This window comes from Mastigoproctus giganteus, chromosome 5, assembly GCF_048544385.1.
Source record: "Mastigoproctus giganteus isolate SK-2022 chromosome 5, ASM4854438v1, whole genome shotgun sequence".
Classification (NCBI taxonomy): domain Eukaryota; kingdom Metazoa; phylum Arthropoda; class Arachnida; order Uropygi; family Thelyphonidae; genus Mastigoproctus; species Mastigoproctus giganteus.
The window spans coordinates 83,655,452-83,679,517 of NC_143579.1; the positions used below are offsets into that span (position 1 = coordinate 83,655,452).

The 24,066-nt window shown below is 37.0% G+C and overlaps 1 protein-coding gene across 2 annotated transcripts in view; it reads left to right on the top strand.

The window, feature by feature from the left end:
• Positions 1-24,066, top strand: part of LOC150085529 (gamma-aminobutyric acid receptor subunit beta-like) — a 397,105-nt gene that overhangs the window by 23,750 nt on the left and 349,289 nt on the right. The window lies entirely within an intron of this gene.

The following is a 24,066-nucleotide window of genomic DNA, read 5'->3' on the forward strand; positions in this document are numbered from 1 at the left end:
ATTTTCTTCACTCCCATTTCAGTGATGAGCAATGGGCACGCTTTCATCAGGATGGAAAGGCAATATGTACCAAGATCGTTGGAACACTACCATGATTGAAGATTGCCCGTTTCTTAAGAGGAAAAACAAAATGAACTGCGAGAAAAACTGAGTGGCAAACATTTATAAGGAAACAGATTGCATTTAGTGCATTATATGTTTCATTAAAGCATTTTAAAATGAATAAGACAGACTCATTGTTATGATTGAATATTGGTTATTATATGATACTTGAAATTGATCGTTCATTAAGTGACTAAATTTTCAGTATATCTTTCGATGGAAACGTAATGTAGAGGCAATAGTAGTATTTTTGGAATGCAGTGATCAGTTTCCTTTAGAATTTGCAACCGTTGCTTTTTTTTTTGGCTATAGCTTCACTAGAAGATTTCTGTCCTTAAAGTATATTCTTCTGCATGTATAGATGTAAAAACTTGCATCTCTGGCCTTAACATTGGCAGTCTACCTAGTAATATTACTGCTTCTCTGGTCGGTTCGTTGTTGCAGAATTTTAGGCGCATCAGCGATTTGATCAATTTGGGCGTATATATTATTTCTGTAAATTGCATATGATCTTCGAGGGCGCTGATTTTCTATACAATTCCTCTCCTTTAAGTGTTCACATATGCAAAGAATTCTTGACTGTCTTTCCCAAAACCTTTTCACAATTTAACTTTGCTTGTTTTATCCCTGAGTAATCTGATTGCAATCTTCTTTATACATTCTATATAGCCCTCATAGGTTATCACAGTTGGTTTAATCACCATCCTTCCCTGACCTGAGTTCGAGTCCCGTCAATGACGTAAAGAAATTTTATGGGTCTTTTTCACAACGTGGCTGAGTTTGTCGGTCTCAGGAGAGGTAAAAAAGTAAACTCCAGCCATTATCAACCCACTGTAGGATGGAAGCCTCCTCACCAATTCATTCTGGGGGAAATGGACCATAATCTGCCACGCTGGTCCACTGCGGGTTAACAGATCTACTGTATTCAGCAGTCAGGGGGCTTGAACCCCGGTCTACTCAAAGAGCGTGTGCTACTGCACTCCCGCTCTTGACCATTCGGCTACGGAGGCCTCTCAGGAGAGGTAGCATGGTTTTTCTCCTGAAAACTCGAGATTTACATCCAGAAAACAGTAAATCGACCACAAGATACACACAATTTACATATATTGTATATTAGGCGTAATAGGCCTAAGTTGCTTATGTGCTTAAAACCCTGCTACACAACGTTCTATATGGAACAGGCTCTGTTGGTGTTCTGTTAATATTTGAGGCGGCTTTCTTTTTCTGATATTGTCGTCAATTCTTTGGTAATTCATTTAAATATATGAAACTCTGTGAAGCATCTAGAATTACTTTTTTTTTGGAATATTTTCTATTTAGTATATATGGTATCTATTGCTATGCATGCCACACAATTATTGCTGCTCCACTGATTTGAATTCAGATGGTGTCTGTCTAAGGCTGATACAATCCCTTTCAACAAATGAAAACTCCTTCCTTCCTAACTTTAATTTCCTTGGATACGTTCCATACCAAACAGTATGGTCACTGCCAGTTAATAACTCATAAACTGGAAAATTTAAATAGCAGAAGAATATTTGGTCATGGTCCAAATAGTGATCCCCTGGTGACTTTCCTAAAAATTTGATTTACAAAGTAGCCATGGAGCCCCAAACTGACAGATTTATATTATATATGTTCTCGTGTTTGTCTGAACTCCGTCGTCTGTTTATTTAATTTTATTCAGTTGAAGTGTGTAACTAATGTATGTTTAGGGTTCACCAATTTCTATACCGATGCTGTGATTTTGTGGTGTTCCAGGAAGCCCTAGTGTGCGTCTTGCTCACCTCTAGTCAATGTGGTCCAAGAACAGCCTGCAACTAGACTAGTGTCTTATCCAAAAGTTCCATTCGATATCTCGATGCAGCCGCAGAGGTGGGACAGACTTCCTCACTAAGAAATTACTCTTTCTAACCTCTGGCTTTCCTCGGCGGTGGGATTCTTTCCTGCCAAACGCAGATGTTACTCTACTCTGCCTCTGCAGGTCCGGTGCTGACGGATAATCCCCATATCATTGTGGGATTTCTGTCGAACCCTGGTTCCGCAGAAATCTCACAATGTCCCGGGATAGACCTGGGTTCCTGGGTCTATCCCGGGGTGGGAAACCGCTAGAATAGTATTAATTACACCTCCCTGCTAAGGCCAGGAATCTTTCTGACACAAACAGAACTACAGTTCTGTCAACCTGGGATTATTCTGATCTCTGAGATTCATAAGTTGGACAGCGCTTACCTCAAACGTTCTATAGGTAGGATTCATTGCCAATGCTGACAGCTGCTTCCTCTGCTATTGCGTGATTTATCGCAGTGGCTGCCTTCCTTTTGTTTAGTTTAATACATCTTGGATAATGAAATGGCTAAAAATAGAGTACTCGTAAATGTATGTTCCTGAGGATTGACAGCGTAATAAGTTGTGTTCCTCAGAACAGTGTTAGGGCCACTTCTGTTTCTCGTCTTCCTTAAGGACATTGAGAAAGATGAGAAACGGAAGTTTCAGAGTTTCTTATGATCAAGGTCGGTTTGGTGGTAAACGTCCAGAACTAGGCGAGTTTGCTATGTTTTTACAGTTCAACAAAGAGTCTGAAAAATGGAAACCAAATTTAATGAAATTATAGTTTGCATTTGGAAAACAGAAATCTGTGAGTTTATTATAAGGGTAGTAGAGTTAAAGGTGATCCAGGACTAAATATTTAGCAGTTATAGTTGAGTCAAAGATGAAATTTTTCATGCAATGCAAGCAAGTGGCTTTGAAGGCATACAGCGTCTTGTGTATGATGCTTTGATCGGCAGCAAACATTGGAACGGTTATTTATTTTTACTGTTTGGTGGCGTGCTTTTCAATATTTCTGTAAATTGTTTTTAAAGCGTCGTTATAACGAAATGATGAATGTTGCAAACCATTATTTCTAGTAGTATTCACGTTTCTTTATCATGAAGTGTTGTTAAGTGAAGTGTCGTTAAGAGACGCATAGCTGTACAGCAAAATCCCTAATTCATGATTCGCTTTACGAGGACTCATTTATCAGTGTGGTAACCGGTTCCACTTCCTTACGATACTATATACAACAAAGATTAAGCATTCATGAAATCAGAATGTCTTATTTCCATTAACCTTTTAATTTTCCAAGCAGTACTATATTTTTATTACACTTAAATATAAAGGAACCTTTAATCATTAGTTTATTACTTATGAATTAATACATTTCCGAATTTTATAAGTTTATATAGTTTATATTAAAATTACAAATAGAACTTATTTGATTTCTTCATAACAGAGAATGCAATTCAATAATTTAATTATTCGTTGATCAACGTAACGGTTGTTAAAAGTTGTCTCCATTTAAAAAAAAAAAATGTTCTGTAAAGAATCAGAACTCGATTTTACAAACTTATTTTTTCTTTTTAATTTTTTTTTTATTTCCAAAGGTGTATACAATTTTCGATTAAAAAAAAATTAAAAGTTAACATAAACAAATTTAAAACTTGAGGTTACAAAGTATATTTTTAATTGAGCTCTTATTAGTAGAAAATAGCGTTATTGTGGTTGTTATTGAAGGTGAGACAATTTGCATTTAACTAGTTTAAATGATTCGCTTTTATTTATGAATTGCATTTATTTGTGGATAAAAGTAATACTGTATACAAAAAGGAGGAACTCATCATAAATGTGCATGCGTGTATTAATTTAAAATTCATCAAAAAAGTTGTTATGCAAAGTTCAGCGCAAGGAGCTGCCCAGGTATTGCACCCCTTTCATAATGCCCCAAAAACGCGTAAAATGCAGCAAATTGCCAAAATAAGTAGAAATGACAAAACAAAGGAAGAAATTTTTCTTCCTTCAAAACAAAGGAAGAAATTTTGTTTTTGGAATTTAAGGAATTCATATTTCAATTCATAAAATTAATAAGAAATATTTTGATTGGTATTACTCTTCGTCTCATTCAAAATTATTGATATTTAAATGATTTGGACATATTTAGTGTTTAATAATGATTTCGTATTGTAGTTACCAATTTATTTATATTTAATTCATTATTGTAGGGTGTGTAACGCGATGAGTTAGCAGAGCATGAAGACGACACAATTTTTTCATAAATCATTAATATTCAACATTAATAATTCTAACTTTTCAACATTCTACATGAATTTTTTCAGATAAATAAATATTTCCATTATATTTGTAAGAGTTGTACTATACTATTATAGTATTTTCCTTCATTTTAACTCTTTTATTTCAAATGTTAAATCGCTCGTATCAACCCGAAGAGTTTAATTATGAAGCCAGAAGGAAGAACCGACTTTCTGACATATTCAATTCATATTGATAGTGAGTGTTCCTGAATATTAGGAAAGATTTCTCACCATCTGTTTTAGACAGAATATTTTTGTTCATATTGGTAGAAATATTTAAGAGCTGACGTTGAGTATTCTACGCATGTGCCCGTATTATTTTTCAATACGTTTGTTTCCACAATGGAAATGGCTTTATTTTCATCTGTAAGTAATATTCTGTTTCTATAATTAGCGCAAATATTGAAAATACATTTTATCTAAATTCGATCGATACATAATGCATTTTCGATATTTATATTTTCATTTTCAGTTGAGTGTTATCGATCAGGTTGGGTTATATCAACCAAATGTTGGCTTTCATATCAGATTTCCCATTTTAACAGAGCCACTTCGAGTATTTTATGTGTGTATTTCATGGGCCCCTCGGTTCTCTATAGCTATGTCTTTTACTACTTCAATTGGAAAAGTATCTTGCGTAGAAATAGTTGTTTTTTTTCTCCCCAAATTTGCAACGTTGGCAATCATTTCGCTGATCGACTTGTTTCTTCAAAAGTATAGTAGACGGTGAATAGCTATACTTTAATTATTACTTTTATTGGATTTTAATGGATGGTTTAATATTCACAATAGACCAAACCCCTATACTACAAATTGCTTAGGTATTGCGTCCCATTCAAAAAAAAGGTGTTACTAGAAGGTTAAGCTTCCATTTATATAAAATATGAGACGCTGCTGTGAGAGGCTATTTCAGAATTTGCTGACAGCCATTGAATAGTAGGTGGTCTCCATTAGTGAATACAAGGTAACTCAGTGCAATGCTTTCTCACCTCCTACTTATGGAAGTTTGTAATCTTCATTTTATCTCGATGTTATCTCCTCTTGTACTATACAGGGATATTGTTCCTATCTAGGTTGGCTGGAGATAAATGATTTTATATATGTAGTCATTTGACATCACATAGGCAAAACGATGCATTTTCTAAAATTATTTTAGTATATTAGTACATTATTAGCAGCGGAAAGTGCAGCAGCAGCAGCAACAAAACAGAAAAAAACTGTCCATCCCAACTAATAATTTAAATAATCCGTAATTTATTCAAATTACCAACTCGCAAAACATAAAACTGAAACATAAAATGAAACTTTATTCCAGCAGTCAATTACCTCTAAATGTATCGCCCTTTATATTTGTCATCCGATAACGAGTAAGGACGTGATCCGAATTTAGTATCCTCAATCCATTTTTAAATCATTGAGCATTTCAATCAAGTCTCCGCGCAGTTGTCTAGTTTTCAAGAGTTAAAACTCGCAGAACTGAATCCTTCCTTGTACATTCCTGACTCTACACCCAGTTCTACATCTTTCCTAAAATGAGGTTTCCAGATGAGATTCCTAAAATGAGATTTTGCAATACTCAATATGTGGCTAACCATTGCCTTATACAACAACATATTCACCTCCTTGTCACTGCTGGCAAAATTTCAGTATATCATTGACGAAACCCCATGAGCTGTCCTAGCAGTCCGTTTGCACTGCTCAGAGAACTTCAGAGGCTTGTACAATTAGTGTTAGGTCTGTTTCGTTCTCCACTACTTTAAGTATGGTGTTAAATAAATATATATAAATACTACTGTAAGTAGTAATCCCTGAATTAATTAGTATGCTATTCCACTGCTATCCATAGCAGTACTTTGCATTTATCGATGTTAAACTTCAACTGCCACTTCTCAGCCCATCTGCTTAGGTTTCTCTTGGTCTTTTGCAGAGAATACTCTGATTCCTGTTATTATCCGCCCTGTTAATTTTTGTATTATCTGAAAACTTAGACATTGAGCTTGATTAGCTTCCATCAATATCTTTAATAAACAGTAAGGGACCCAGCACTGAATTCAGAGGAACTCCACTAAGAACATTAGACCATGAAGAGCACTGGCCATTAATAACTGCTCCGTCTCCTTCAAATCAACCATTCCTATATCCATAGCAGTAACATGCCTTAATGCGACACTGCCCAATTTTGTACAGCAACCTTTCATGTAGAAAGTGTCAAAAGAAGCAAGTGTTACTGAAATCTAAGTATATGATATCAAAATTATTTTTGCATCCAGTTCCTCTGTAACTAATCAGTGCGATTAAAAAAGATCTCTCCTCTACAAAATCCGCACCCCCAGGTGTCTTATTTACTTTAACTTCAGGAATTCATCTTCCATTCTAAGTTACCATAATAATTTAGCTCCCAGTTATTTATAACAACTTAGTATATTTTCTAGTATCCCCATTCCTAAAATCTTCTTCACGCCTGAATGTAGAAGATAAATATTTATTCACTTTTTCAACACCTTGAACATAATCTTCGGTATTTATACCATTCATATTCAGAGTCTATGTATATATATATATATATATATGGTTATTCCTTTTTATATTCTGGTGTTAAAGTTTGCTTCGAAATATGTATATGAAAGAATTCGGATACATTTGAGGGGAGTGGGTGGAGGGGCTAGTATTAAAGTATTTTTCTTGACAAAAATTACTATTTTATATTTCGCAATTTTGTTGGACGTAGGCCCTGCAATTACGAATACTGTACTTGAAATACAGCTATCGGTGATTCTGATGACATACCAGTAATTTCCTAAACTGAATCAAAATCTTAAGAGTTTTTTTTATACTGTTATATTAATATTTTAAAGAAATATACGTTATATTATATTATATTATTACTCAAATTGCATTACTTCTGTGATAAAAATTGAGATATAATTTTATGTAAACAGTAAGTTGAAAAGGAAACCTTTAAGATTATTCTATATTGTTGGGTATGTTTTATTTACTTCCTTCTCAGAAGTAAAAAAACCGTTTTATTTATTTTTTTTATTAGTTTTTTTATGATAACTATTTCTTGATTAAAATTCCACGTGACACGTATTGTCACCGCCAGCCAGTCTGACCTACAAAAGCTGAAGAGAAAGTTCAGCGACTGCGATAATTTTTCGCGTTCACGTACGTTGGGTATGCACTAATGGAGTTTGCTGGATGAGAATTTTTTGCCATATTTCCGAGGTGAAGGACATTTGGAATTTCCGGTTAAAGTTTGCCCTATAAAACGAAAGTTTATAGTCCGTTATGAAATACACCTTTTCCAGTGGATCATCTTTCATACTGAACTCTGATCATTAATTGAATCCAAAATGTTTTATTATTATTAAATTTTGCCCCCTTCATGGGATTTTTACCCTCTCCATGAGGGGCGCTGGTACCAAGTCCATGAAGTGGATGGGTGTTCAGTTACTATTATTACTGTTGGTCGTGGAACTCTCTTAGTAGACAGCGGCTTTCTGGAGTTCCATATAAGTGTTCTCTTGAAACTATTGCTGCTAGGTTTCTATGGAGGCTCTTTGGTACCATGCCGGTCCGTGACACGGTGATTAGGATGGCCATTACTTGTTTCATATGCGACATTTCTTTGACTTCCTGTCTTACGTCTGTGTACTTCCTGATCTTTTTATATGAGGTTTTATGGGGGTTGCTTGTGTTGGATACCACTGTGTCGATCAGGTAGGTAGCCATTTCCTTGTCGATGAAGGGTTATGTCCGGTATGTTGTACAGGATTCTTGTCCATTATTATGGCACGATTCCAGTATAGTTTGTGAGTAGAGGTCTTTAGTGAGGCCTCGAGGGTTGTATTGTAATACAATACGCTTTCTTTGATCAACTGCTATTTTTGCGCTAGCTTCTGATGTATCATCCTAGCTACCTGGTCGTGTCTGAGATTGTACTTCATCTGGGTGATTACTCTTCACCTACAGTGATGTGCTGAATTGTTTCTAGGGGCCAGGTGGCATTGTCGACATGTCATATGTCACTCCAGGCTCCTTACCGATGTATTTTCTCTAGTTCCTGGTGTTTATTACTTGATCTTGGATGGACTCTTCGGTCTCGGGGAAGGGGCTCCCGTTCGTGAGCCATGATTAGAAGCCATCTTGTCGATGTCGTGTTGATCGAAGCCATTGTAGTATCTGCCATGGAGTGTCTTCTTCGACCATCTTTCTGTCTTTGTCTGCATGAGTTGGATCTCTTGTTAAGGTTGAGTGTTGTATGTCGCTCGTCTGTCCTTCTTATGGCTTAGTAGATTGGTGTTTTATTGTTGTTATTATATTATTTCTCCCTAATGGGTCGTCCCATCCCGTGATGGGTACTGATACCAAGTGCACTTGGTGGTTGTCATGTCTGCTGTCACTGTTGATCGAGGAATTCTCCGACTATCCTACAGGTGTTCAGGATTGCCACTTTCTGGAGTTCCTTGTAGGTGTTCTCCGTGGGACCTGTTTCTTCTAGGCTGTTATGTACGATCTTTGGCACCATACCGGCGGTTGACATGATGATCGGGATGGTCGTTACTTGTGCCACCTCCCTTTGATCTCCTGTCTTAGGTCCATGTACTTCCTAATATTTTCCTTGTGGATTTTCTGGCGGTTGCCAGTGTTGCGCACCGTTATGTCGATCAGATGGATAGCCTTTTTTTAAAGGAACTAATTCCTTTAAAATTGATATTTGGGTTGCGATGATACCAAAATCCCTTAACGGTTATACAAGAAGCCATTCTTTCTCTCAAGAGCTAGCACTTGGTGATTGCATAGTGTGTTGTACAGTATTAAAAGCCTTCGTGGGTAGCACAGTTGGTATAATTACCGCCCTCCCGACACCGGGTGTTAAAGACCTGAGTTCGAATCCCGTTGATGGCGTGAGGATTTTTTATGGACTTTTTCACAACGTGGCTGAGTTAGTCGGTCTCGAACGAGTGAACGAGTTTTTTCTCTGGGAAACTCGGGTTTTTCGTCCAGCAAATTTATTGTCAGTTAAGTTTTCAATTTCACTTATTTTAAAAATAGTTTATAGAAAATACTTGCACGTGCATCCAATCTTCCATTCTATTTTACCAAACTTCCATTTTCAATGGAAATTTTTCTTAAAATGCCGTTTCATTTGAACTTCCTTAATTCGCCATACTTGTCTACTTTTTTTTATTTGACAATATTCATCGCGCCTAAAAAATAAAAAAAAAAGGTCTTTATTTCGAAAAATCATATCTACCTTTCTTTCACTCGCTGAATTATTTTTCGGGTGAGCAACCCAATTAAATTATTGTTTCAAAAGCCACCGCGCAAACTTCATTTGTCATTGCCGAGTAAACTTTCTTTTTATCTCTAAAGAGGAGGAGGCGTTTTTGTCGGACAATTATGTGGGCTCTGAACAAACATAAAAAAAAAAGAAACAGAACATATCAAGAAAACAGAAGTCAATTAAAGGTTACTTTGGAGCAGTTTTTATTCAAGCATGTAACTGTGCCCGTTTCTTTTGCAACTATTACCAGCAACAGTGGTTTTTTATATAAATAAATGCAAATCGGTACTTCAATGAACTCATTTTTTTTAACTTTAGATTATCTGTTGCTTTGAATCATGCGGTAGCGCTATGGATGTCTCTACTCTCGTATCGTATGGAAAAAGCGTGGATTGAAATCCCATTACCGATCCAATTGATAAATACTTCTCTTTGGGGATTGGAGTAACTTTTAATTGTTTTTTTCCACGCCACTGCCAGGTTATTCGATCTTGGACAATGACTGAATGGTTTTTCATCCCTTAAACGATAGTGGATTACACGAAATTCATAAGACACCGTTTACTTCGACGAAATTTCTAAACGATCCAAACAAACGAATCTTCTTCTTGACGAATGACTCCAATGATATTGAAAAGATCTTATCTGGAAAATTATGTTCTTTTACTTCGGCGGATTTCTTATAAATGCACGGATTGATATTAACGTGTTAATTAAAATAATAATTTAGTTATGACAAGTAAAATGTGCCAAACTAGCCAAGAGTAAATCGTTATTTTTAATTAGCTTCGTTCACTTCTCTTCTTTTTTTGTATTTATTGATTTTTCCCCTCGTAACACGCCTCCTGATTCTCTTCAGCTTTTGACTGACCCACGATTCTGCCTTAAAATTGAGACCTAGATGCAATCTTGTGATAGTTATAATATTTGTGCGAGAATTAAATATATGGAGTAAATTTACAGACAGATTAAATTAACCTCAATTTTGTTTTTTATCAGAAATCTTTGATTCGCACTTTTTTTATTTGAAAAATAATAGAATTCTTAACAGTTTTAAAGATTTGTAATCAAGATGAAGCCCCTAATGTCTTTATTTGAATCCAATGGATTTTTTGTGGGATTTTATTGTTCGCTGCGTGTACTTTCCACATTCTCCACCTAATTTGAATGATCTGAAAAATGGGATTCGTCGTGCCAACATCTTACAAAACGTGTATTGGTTTTTAAGTATCGTTTGAATATCGCTTAGATTACCAAGATGTCCTTTTGATCATCTCTAAACCAAAAAAAGCTATTGTTTCCTTTGATAGTCATTTTATTTATGCATCACCACAAGGAAGTTGTTTTTTCTGCAAATTTTACCTCAATATCTAATGGTCATGGAATCTCTTAACTCAACGAATTTTAGAGGATTTTAAGTTCATCACAAACCTCCAGAGATAACCCAGAATACCTTACAATATATTTGTAATTTATGCATTTCTTATGTGGATTAGTACTTTCCCAATCTTTCTAAATAGTGCCCTCGCAGCTAACACCCCTAGTTTCGATCACTGACCTTCCAATCTGTGATTTTAGGAATGGGTTAGAATTAGGTGAAGACCGGAGGGATATTATGGACATTTTTTCCCACTGCAACCGAGTAAAACGATTTTAGGTAAGAAATGCATGGTTTCCGAGTTGCTAAAACTCGGATTTTTCATCCACCAATAAATAATAGCAATAGAACATGCGTAAATTACGGAAACATACACTTTAGCCGCATGTCCTTAGCTACGTTGGCGCTATAGCTAAGACAGACACTTTCTATACAGTTCATACACCCTCTTTTATGAAAGTTTGAGGTAACTTAATAAAACTAAGAAGTCCTGCAACCAACAACTTTGTCACAGAGTTCTTCCTTCATATATTGCAAATGTCATGTAAATTATTATCCACAGTTGTTTCTAATTTCTCTCTGAAAATTTGTAGAATTATTTGACAATTAGAACTTTGTATAAACTTGTAATTTTCTTCTGAAGTATCTTGGACCTTCATTTTTTGTTAAGAATAACTCGTCCTTCAAAGGACACTGCTAAGTAACTCTTTTCATAATTCAAAACAAGAGGTTAGACTCGCATCTGAAATACTGTTTCATGGTTTAGCAGTATAGGAATTTATTAACAACCCAGAAAAGTCGTACACAAGAGAAACAGTCTGGATGACTGTCGGTACACGGTTCATAACAACAATTCTCCAGACTGCTAAAAATGTCCTTCTTATGCAACAGAATGTAAACATCTCTAGAAGTCCACGCTAACTGCTCTACAAGGTTAGTGGTACTTTCAGCTGAAATGCGTTCTACTTCCGACATATAAAGCAATAACAGATTTGATGAAATGCAACCTCGATTCCTTCTAAAATCAAAACAAGTTAATGTATGCGGTACGTTACATTGCAAGCGCGTTAGCAAATAGTAATAATTCATGACTTATAAAAAAAGAAAAAACGAGCAAAAAGCAACGACTTTTATGCGCGCACCGAGAACATTTCGTTTCTGAGCATCTGCCGTAATGCCCATTCATTTCTCCAGTCAGCACACCAAAACAAAATAGTATCCAGTGCTTCAGCTACAATATAATGGTATTTGGACAGCTTTCTGATATGTACGAAAAAAATAAATAATAATTGCAAGATATCTAGTCAGGAGAATTTACAATAAATCATGAATGCGATCATTAATCGTATTTGGCAGTCAAGGACTAGAACCACTGTCCACTCAAAGAGCGTGTACTACTGAAATTCTCCATTGACCAATCGGCTATCTTTTTAACAGAGTCACATAAAATTTCATAAAAATACATCTACTAGGAGTTGAGTTATTATATGCCGGCATAGATGGAGGACATGGTGAAGACAGGCTCTTCACCATGTCCTCCAAAAAGTATCCTAAGATGGAAGTAGACCAAAAATGGTCTACTTCCATCTTAGCAAATTTTCGTTATGAGGACATCCTCTTGGGCTTCTTTCCTCATAAAAATGTCTTGGTATTTTAGTTTCGCCCAGTTATTCGATTATTACAAAGTAACCCCTTTTGTGTCTTCAGAATTGGCGATGGGAAAATTAATCGTTTCAAGGTTATCAAGAGGTTCTGATTCGCAGTCTGATCTACGATGATTCCGTAAGGTACTTGCCCGTGTTATCAAGAAAACAGAAAGCACTGATAAACGGGAAATAATTTTGAATAATTGCGATCCTTTAAAGAAGTTTTTACTTTTATGTCTATAATTATTGAGGAAAAGGGTTAATTTTTAGGATTAGTTTCATTTTGACTTTTTAAGAAGTGTCTGCTATGAGAATATTTAAAGTGAGATCTCTATTCTTCTACAGCGCCTCTATGCTAGATTTATTACCAATTGTTTCTGAATATTGCATGTGTTATGTGATCAATTTGCCTGTTTGCTGCAAACAGACAAATTGACTAAAAACAAAAAACAGGAGTCACCTGGAGAAAAAAGGTTCAACCAACCCTCGGCTAAGACGACTAACTCAGCCACTTTGTGAAATTTGTCCAGAAAAATTCCTCGCATCATTGACGAGATTCCAACCCAGGGATCACTCCTGCCTCCACGCAGCGGGACTGGAAAACGTACCCCTCCAGGGCTAAAGGAGCAAGGTTATTAGCAATATAAACATTACTCCCTATGGGGTCAACTTCGAAGGCCCCACATAATCGATCTGAACACACCATAGAAACTACCTCTGATAGAAGACTGATACATACCAATTATTAACATTCATGTTTCCAGCACTCTTGGGTAGCACAGTTAGTAATCACCGTCCTCCATACTCCGAGTGGAAAAGACCGGAGTTCGAATGTCGTCAAGGACGCGAGGAATGCTATAGGCCTTTTTCACCCTGTCGTTAAGTTAGTCGGACTCAGGGGAGAGTAGCACGGGCTTTTCTCCCAGAAACTCTGGTTTTTCATCCAGTAAACAGAAAATTAACCACAGAACACACGCAATTTACAGATTTTATACGGCCAAATATGTCCTAAGTTGTTGATACGCCTAAAACTGTATTTAACAACAACAATTCTCCAGTTAAAGTAGGATACAGCAGTTGTCCAGTAAGAAGGTATATCCTGAATTTCTTGAAGTATTTTGAATGTCATGGTCACTCACAAATGGGCTATCATGGAATTCTTCTCTGATTCCGATGTGTAACAAAGGATCATGAGATGGTCTTGTCCACCTAAAAAAAAGCACGTGTAAACTGTGGAGGAGAACGTCCTACTGTTCTCCTGAGCATGTCCGCAATGTTAGAAAAGAGAAAAAACTTCAGAAACGAAGTCCGTAAAAAATGATCACAGCCAGAGAATGAGAAAACTGAGGAAGACATTTAATAGCAACAGGAAATAATATGCAGCAGTGGTGATAATGATGTGCTCCACTGGAATGCAGACAGACGAGGTGGGGTTCCCTTCCCCAAATGAGCCTTTTAAAGGAACAGTCACCATCAAGCAAACTGTTATTTAGAAAGGAATGAATGTAGAACGTAGACTGATGACTCCCTCTTGGAAATCTTTGTGGAAGATGATGTGGATACTGACCATTCATTCTTTCCAAGGGAAGAAATCCAGATTTGGAAAAAAACTGCCGGCTGCCCAGAAGCCGATTAAGGATCCAATAAATTTTAAAAAAATGTCTCGGTTTCCTCAGTGGAAACATCATTAATAACAGAGGACTTACTATAGAAAGCACGCTTGAAAATAATTATTTCTCTCTCCATGCACCCACCGGTACGTTTTCTCTGATAGATCTGTCTATCAGCTCCACCATCGTTTTCCTGAGTTCATACAGGAAATTACTGATAACCTCCTTGGAAATTACTGTTTCCTGGTGATGTCCACACAAAGACAATCAGGAACCACTTAGCATTGCGGTAGCATACGTTACGAAGAGAATTAAAACATCAACGCTCTGGTGTTCCCCCTATTTCAAAGAAAGGGGGTCTTCGCGGGTGCACAGTACATATAAGCACCGTCCTCTCCACGCAGGGTAGAAATGGCCCAGATTCATATCTCAATGACACGAGGAATTCTTATGGGCGTTTTACACAAGTGGTTGAATTAGCCTGTCTCAGGCGAGGGTAGCATGGCTTTTTTTCCTGAAACCGCGAGATTTTCGTCCAGCGAATAGCAACTCGACCACAGAAAATGCTCAGTTTATAGACTGCATATACGACTCAATATGATCCAAGTCCATGATGCGTTTAAAACCTCACAACAATCCAATTGTTGGATCTTTCAGAAATAGTATGCATTTGAAGGTAAAATTTGAGACCTTTCAAACGTGTCCGTGCTGCAGAGCTGCATCTTTAAACCTCAGAACCGATAGCCACTTGGAAACCTGGCACTGGGTGATATTGTTAACATGAGTCAGAGCATTGTCTTAAAGTTTCGTTAAGACATTGCCCACGACTTTTCCAATAAATCAGTGTCCGATATTTCTTTATGTCACGTTGTAAAGAACATTGCAGTTCACTGTTCCACTTTTCTCAAACGATCAGAAATGCTATTTGCTCCTTGAATTAGCCAAAACCACTTCAGTGTGAATGTTGATTTTTGGCTGGTATCTTTGGCAGTGACTTTTGAACGTCGTTACAGTTTTCTTAAGTCCCATGCATCCCTTCACACCAAAAGTGTTTTTCTTGTGTTTACATCCATAATGAATTTTGAGATGGCTTTCACATCAAGCTAATTCTCGATCGTCTCTACACATGCTCGGGGACGAGCATAGCCTGCTATTTGGTGCAGTGGACCAAGGCTAACAACTGAAACGAACTATAGTACAAGTTTTTCGTTAAAAGGATTCTCAATCTTCTTTGGACAGCTCTTATAGTCCACTACATCTTTATTTGCTGTCAAGTTGTATTACCGTGTTATTTTAGAGACTTATTCCGTTTCGTTGTTGGAATTAAATTACTAAATTACTCTATAGAAAAGTTGGGGCTATCAACTTTAACCATCTAGGCTGGTGTTCCTTATCTTAGAGTTTCTGGTATTAGTTGCTGATTTAGAAGTCTTTAAATCTTTCTAGATGGAGACATAAGATGACTACGTGTAGTAAGAATATGGCCAACTTGTGCGAGAAGTATATCTACAGCAACGCAAACTGAAATTCTTCTGTTAAAGTTCTAGAAAATAAATGGATTTGGTAATGCTTCTTATTTATCTATGTAACTATCTAAGTTGAAACGCTTGTGCGAACCCAAATGAGTTCGTTGAATCTTGAAGCTGCTACTTATAGGTGGTTTCCAACGTTAAGCCTGGCAGCAGCAGTAGTGGCCTCCAATTTGTTTAAAAGGGTGGCAATGTCCCCCTATCATTTCTCTCATTGTCTCGCTCTGACATCTCTAGCCATATTTACTGCTAATCTCGTTACAGAGAGATTAGCTACAAGTGGTGGAGTCATTAAATGGTTTGGACCACGTCACGTGAATTGTAATTATCCACAGTTCGTGGACAGACGTAATAATTAACATTTCCTCATAAGTGAAGGAAATAATAATGTTTTGGAAGCACGCCAATCCTTCAGTTAATTCCAGCAGGTGAACAAAAAAACTAATCGGATGGCTTTGTAGTATTAGAAAATCTCTCGTTAAGTAAACGAAGAATGGCCCAGAGTTGATTAAAAGATAATACATATATTTCTATTAATAGCAAACACAAGCGTGAAATCTTCAGAGGTAATTCTAAATGCACTAAATCGTCTCAAAATTACTAGGACTCTTGTCCAAAGGTAGTTAACGGTGCGAACTGGACGTCTGAAAGTAAGAAACGTGCAGAGAAAGCCCTAGAGACGTTAGTAGTAGTTGGTATCAGTCTGAGTATGTCTTACGGATTTCTGAATTCGTATAGTTTAGATGGGTTCCCCCTCCAGTAATTTTTCATTGCGTGTCTGAGCCTTTCAAAGTCAATAGTGGTCTAATATAGAAAGGTCTATTCTTAAGATAGAGGATGATATTAAGTGTGAATGCCAAAACAGTTGAAAAGTACTGCGGAGTTGGTTGTTTCTGGAGAATGGGGGTGGGGGAGAGTCGAATTACTACAGTGCATGGTTCTGAGATGAGAGCTTCATGGTGTGGGGCTACTTCTTGCGGTTTAGACTGGGACTATTCGTCGAAATGACGAAAACCATCAATGTCGCGCTTTATATAAACATTCTAATCATTTCTTTTGTACTAATACTATTGTTTTCATATTCCAAATGATAATGTTATGCTCAGAATGATAAAGCCAGACCGTTATACACCTATTTGCAGTAAAAGAGAGGTATCGAAATTGGTCTGGCCTGCCCAAAGCACTGATCGGAGTCCAACAGAATACATTTTAATGAGCAGGAATTGGAAAACCCTCTATTATCCTCGTAAACAAAACTTGCGTTTCGAATACTTTGAATTTTGTCGGATTATTTTGCCTCGGGCACCCTTGCTGGCAACTGATTGCAACGTTCCACAAGACACTGCCCGAAACTAAACGTCATAAGGTCTAGTCTGTTTCTTCTTTAAGATTTTATAGTTCTGCTCTCTGGATCCTGTCTCTCACCCGTATGATTATTCATTTTACTAATCCCCTCGAGGCCTTATACGCTTCAATCAACTACTTCAAGATGTCTAGTTGTTAAGCTCTGAAGATCTACAAATTGAGAGCTAACGGCACAAGGGAAATTCTCAGAAATAAAACTGGATTCACAACACGAACTATAATAGTCATAAGAAAAACACGCCTATAACAATTCCCCCATTCACAACCAAGAATTAACCATATGGTATTAAAGAAAATTCATCGTTTATCCACTGTAGTAACTACTAAAGCACTGAGGCGAAGAATTAAAGGGATAAGTAGAATTTGAACATTTTTCTGTTATAATATAATTAACGGTTGAACATTCCTTTTTATTATGTGCTTGAAACAGCTCTGTCCTCGTACTTTAAAAAAAATTCCACATTAAAAAATATTATTCAGTAAATAAAGAGGAAAATTACCAAAATATTCTTTTCGAGAGCAATGCGGGTCACTGCTATATCGTGACTATGGCAATTAATTATGTGTAATGTAGCTGAACATGTGGAGTTTTAAATGGACACGTGCCTTTTGCAAAAAAAGAAAGAAAAAGAAAATGTTGGGTGTTTTGATATGTTCATGAATATGAAACTTACGAAAAAGCATACTTATATATTTATACTCTTCCTTGATGAAGCATATGTTCCCTCATTTTAAAGTTCACATTTCTGCTGAAATTTGGAATCTTCCTTCTGTGTTACTAAACGTGTACCCATTGGTCCATTCCTGCTTTCTGATCAGGTGGCAACGCCCTCAACAGCTGTCAAAGTAGGGTTACCTCACCACATGTAAAAGGCAAAAGTACAGGTTGTTAAAAAGATATAATCGAGTGTGCAACCTTTGGAAACACTTCTGATGGAAAATTATATTTCCCTTTCCCATACCGAGCAACTGGTGGAGAACTTTCTTTAGAGAGAATATTTTACGAATGGATTGACTACAGTAGTATCAAGATCTGAATTCCATGGAACACGTATAGGATTCTCTGGGAAGAAAAACTTTTATTCGTCAAATTTACTCCCTTCCTCGAATCTAACATTATTTATGATCCTGGAAGAGTGGACCTCGGTGTCACCAGGATCCTTGAACGATCATATTTGTTGCACCTCTACCATTTATACCTTAACTTTTGTGAAGCAGTATATTGTCTTAATAGGAGAGCGCTGTTTATTCGAAGTTGTGCAACATGAAGTTAGTTTATTTTGAAAGTATTGCATATGAGCGTGGATACCACCAGAATGACAATGTATCCAATTAGGTTCAGCTTCATTTCAGGGACCCGAATTCATTCTAGACGTGCGGTAAATGAGCTGGTGTCCATTTTATATTGTATTAATTATTTGCTAATTTAGTAGATGAATATTATTGACCTATGCCGATTTTAAAATTAATTTTTCTTCGAGTATTTATTTATTGAATTTTGCCCTGACCACTGCTGGGTCAGATGACAATTATTTTTCTCAAGCTTTTGACTAACATCTTGTGAATTTTATTTCTTTAATGTCAGTAATGCTGACTCCCTTCATAATAGCGTTCAAGAGACCTTTGCAGGATTCTAACCCAGAAGAAATTATTTTTCAATTTAAATAATTTAATTTTATTCAAAGTTGGTGAGCCCTTTGTTATGTTTAAAAGCAATTCGCGATATCTCAAGTGTTTTATAACACTCCCGTGTATATTTTGGGAAAGCCGAAAGCGAATGTTTATAAATCTACGAAGAAATTTACGAATTATCTTCAGTAGGACCTCCATCAGGAATCCATATCGGTATAATTTTGACGAATTTTTAAGAATGCAGCTCTAAAAGGAATAAATGCGGCTGAAAATCAGTTGTTGTGCTTTAGGAGCATTAGCGACAAAGGCCATATTGCTCTGTATATACTGTCTTTAAATTTCGTATGGTCGATTTTCTATTTGCTGGACGAAAAACTCGAATTTCCTGGAGAAAAAACCATGCTACCTTTGCCTGAGACCGAATAACTCAGCATTAACAAGTTTTGTTAATAAGTCCACTAAATTCCACTCTTCCTTTATTTATAAATATCTGAGAGTCCTCATGTATGTTTCTCTAAGTTATTTTTTATGCTTTCCTAGTGTTTAGAGAGGAATTATGAAAGCGCTTGAAACCAAAGACTTCATTGAATATTTTACGGCACAGCAGAAACTCATTAATGTGTATACATAAATAAGCTTCGTGGTAATGTGTATACATTACCATCACTTGCTAACTCAGGGTTTCTTTAAAGGTTTTGACTCAAAGAATTACCTGCTTTGATCATCGGTCACCCGGCAACCTAAAATTAATATTTTCTAAGTGTAAAAGCTGTACTCAACCTTGAAATCCATTATTGCATCTGTTGTTCTTTCTAAATATTGCAGTGCATCCTTGAATTATCGCCAGCAATCGACTCCCACGTTTCATACAGCAGCAGCAGCAGATCTTCCATGGACCGTTTTCTGCGCAGTTAAGGACTTAAAACCGTATTGGTCACATGCCACTACTAATCCCCAAATTGGGATTGGTTCATATCCTTACACCAAACATAACAGACAGCGTTTCTAGAACCTAAGTGCGAGCTGCGCGTGATAATTTGGAAGAGGATGATGACGCTATGTACGTGGTAAAATGTGCGATTAAACTTTCCTATAGTGTGAGGTTTTGCTGCACAAGTTGCATGATCCTTGTTTACCTTTACGTTATAGTAATCGATTTTTCCAATTTGTAGTGTCGTGATTTTGAAATCTGTGTGTTGCGTGAAATCGATCATTTTTGAGTACAAACTTCAAGATTAAAACTGTGAGATCTGCAGTATTCATAATGCTATTTTTATAGGGTTTTAGGCGCTTTACCCTTCCCTTGACACCGACTAACCCAGCTACGTTGTGAAAAATGCCCATAAAAGTTCCTCCTCGCGTTACTGACAGGATTCAAACTCGAGTCTTTTCCACTCGGTGTGGGGAGAACGGTGATTATACCAACTGTGCTACCCACGAAGGTTTTTCATAACGGAATGTTTGAGTCGATTCTATACTTTCACTCTGAGTTAGCTATGTTGTGGTAAACGATTTCTTTTGGCTATAATCATGTATTTAAATGAGGCGCGGGTGTTATCCATCCAGAAATGTGTGAATAATTTGTTTTATTCTGCATAAACTTCCCCTTTTGGTGGAGGTACTAAAAGAAACAACTGCGTAAATTTTGCTATTGATCTGACTTTTTCTTCCCGAATGATATCTAAAATGCACCTTCATTTTTTGTATACGAGAGAGATTTGATTGCTGTGGGGGTGAGGAAAAACCAAAGTGGTTGTAGAACCGCAATTGGTCCTAAAGGCTTCCCAGGGACCAACGAAACATATGCTGAAGGTTTGGTGCTGAATTCCATTCTTCCTTTAGAGTAATGCCAAAACATTAAAACATGCTTCCCGATTTGTCAAACCATTCCAAATTCCATTAAAATCGGATCAATTTGCACTCTACGAACAGCATCCGATAAAATGTTGGATGCATCCCTGACCAAATGATCGCTTTGGCTCTCAAAGGTCACTACCAAGAAGCAATGAAATCCGGAACATGGAAAGCCATGCATAGAATGTCTTAGTCTTATGAACAGAAGTTGAATCCGATGAAAAGTCCAGTGTCTTCCACGTATTGCGAATCTAGCCAGGAGGCTTTACAACCTTTTTTTCTGTCCGGCGATGTCAATTTTGCATACGTTTCAACTCCACGTTCACAAAAATACAGCCCTTTGGCATTTTCATAACTCACACCTCACATGGATGCAAGATTATGACCGCCCTCGTGGATAGCACAGTTAATAGAATCGCCGTCCTCCCCACCGGGTAGAAAAGACCCAAGTTCGAGTCCCGTCGATGACGTGAGGAATTTTTATGGGCCTTTTTCCCAACGTGGATGATTTAGTCGGTCTCAGACGAGGGTAGAATGTTTTTTTTCGTCCAGCAAACAGAAAATCGACAGAACACATTCAATTTACAGAACGGTATACACAGAGCAACATGGCCTTAGTCCCCGATGCTCCTACAACAATAACAACAACAACATTGACTTCTTCCCTAACTTTATTCATACCTCCGGTCTATATCCACAGCCTCTCTACTGTTGTGGACAGCTACTCCGTTTTCTTTGTCGCTCCACTCCATATTAATCTGTTCAATAAACGCAACCCAGTAAAAATTATTTAGGTACGATCTCGCAAAGAACTTACTGAATACTGCAATTAAGAGTTTAAGTTTGTCTGGATATTTCATCGCTGAAACATTAACAGTATTTGCGATAGTCGTGAACTGCCCCATTAGGATAATATAAGTCTAACGAAGAATAGATCTTTGGCTTCGCTAATCCCTTCAGGTTGCTTCTCTGTTTACTTAGTCAGAAGAGTATGCACTTGAGAGACTTTGCGTTCTCTTTTGTTTGGACACGACATAGATCGCGTTCCACATTGTCATAGATCACGATCTGTGAAATTGAGACAAAATGTTGCAACGCATTTCAATTATTTCGAGGTTCCTTGATATCTTTCTTGTAACAATGCCTAACATTAAAGCATTTTGTTCTATGGGTATTGTCTTACGCCCACCATCAGATGTTTTAGAAGTGTCGAGACACGATATTCATGGTCCATTGGTAAACTTTCGCAGTTACTCTTCCTCATAATCCGTGTGAAATAGTTAATGTCTCTCTGGACAAGAATCTATTTGCTGAACATAAATTTTGGTCTAACATCTTGATGAAGTACTGAGGGTATGTAACTCCTATCGCGTGCCCTATGCCCGGTATTACCGAATAGACTTGTACAATAGTCCAACTGTGTGATGATTCTACTCTGCGTGTTAGAAACGTCTGCCATGGCCACAACATAACAACCATGGTAAATTTATTAAATTGAATCTCAAAATATTGAAATTGAAACCATTATACAAACTATATACTTATTCGTCAAAAAATTATAAACCACTTTAAGTGGTTTCAACAGATAATTAAACGCACGGTATGCAAATGCAAGCTGTGGCATGGTATGATCGCAAGTTCCTTGGTATCAGACACACAGAGTTTTCCTGGGCCTTCTTAGTCGATCCGTTCATGGAGGAAAACAAGTGATCTTTCCGATTTTCAGAAAGGTGTTATTGTTGGAGCACGTTTAGCTGGAGCCACATTTGAGAAAAACAGAAATCACCGGTGTATCGAAAGCAATCATCTGAAAATATACAATGAGGGGAAGACGAAAGGAGAATGCAGCTCTACTTCAAGAACGAGACCTTAAGAATTTAAACCGAATTGTGCGCCGCCAGAATAGAAATTGGAGTGTGCAGGAAATGCGTGAAAAAGTCAATTTCGATTCATTGGAAATGAATTCCCATTCATTTCGATTCGGTTGGAAATGAATTCCCATTCATTTCCAACCGAACTACGTGGAGGCAGTTGAAGCATCCGGGATCAGATGGTCGTGTATCTATAAGAAAGTCACATCCTTCTTTAAAAATCAAAAGATTCGACCGGCTTATTACCACTTACTCCAAGACTCAACTCTAGACTAGTGGAAAAGATCAGGTGCTGTGACGAGTCTCGATTTACACCTTTCTGAGCAATGATAAGGTAAAATGTGATGAAAACCTCATGAAGCTATGCATTCAGACTCTCTCTCATATCCACCACTTAAGCAGCTGGAGGTGGTATCATACTACCGGATATTTTCTATTGGTATTTCGTCCTCCAATGAATATCTTTCTGTCGTTTCGAATCAGTTTCATCCTGCAATGCTTCATTTTAAACCCGGAATATGATTATTCAAGACGACGACGCAGCTATCTCCGTGGTAGAATTGTATCCAAATAGTTCAAGGAACAATTTCAAAATTTTAAACGTCCACCCTAGCCGCCTAATTCTTCAGATCTGAACCCAATTGAGAATGTCTAGGATATGCTGGAAAGGGCAGTTCGCTTTTTGTTCACTACCGACTATAATACTGCATCTGACAAATATCCTGATGAAAGAATTGTGAAATCTGGAGCTAGATTCCACCAGTCACCTACAGGAATCCGTCCGATGATTTGTATGGGCTGCAGTTCGGACAATATGTAGTCCTACCAGATATTGAATAAACGTTTTTGGCCAATGAATGTATAATTCTTTTAAAACTATACATGTAGAAAAATATATAAACAAAGAAATTGCAAAATGTGTATTAACCATTTACAATTTTAAAAAGCTTCATAACTGGGTCCGATGAATCCAATGATGGTAAGTGGTCGACATCAGTTTCGTTTTATGCTATGCATTCAGACTCTCTCTGCGATATAATTGTCACAGAGTTCCTTACATCTTTCTACCTTTCAAAACATCTTTTAGATTACATTAATGGACCTAATGCTGGTGTACTCAGATGAAGAGCCCATTTTCCATTTATGATCGTGACCTTTCAACGATTCCGATTAAAGGTCACGACCGTTAGATGAATTGTTAAAGGTTTGCACTTTCATTTTGTTGGTAGTGACTACTGGGAAATTGATTTTTTAAACCTCTGATTACATTTTATTCTGCGGATTTCATTTTAATAGAAATAACTCGTCATTTCTATTACCGGATCTGTTAAAATATTAATCGACAACGGTGAATAATGCAGAAGTTATCAGTGAAATGAAGAGCGAACGTACAGGTGCCTCCAGAATGTCTGAACCAACAAAAAAAAAAAAATTCAACAGCACTGATAATGTAATACTGAACCTCCACTAGTTTTAAAATATGGGTCATCTAGAACGACTCGAGCTTTTGTGTGTAAGCTTAATATTGATCGAAAGGTTTAGATTAAAGTTGAGAAACTATAATCAGACCTCATCGTAATGGGTTTGAACCGACGAGTGACAGAGGTGATGTCAGGGTTCGATTATTTTGCGAGCATATATCCAGGGCAAAAAGATCATTTA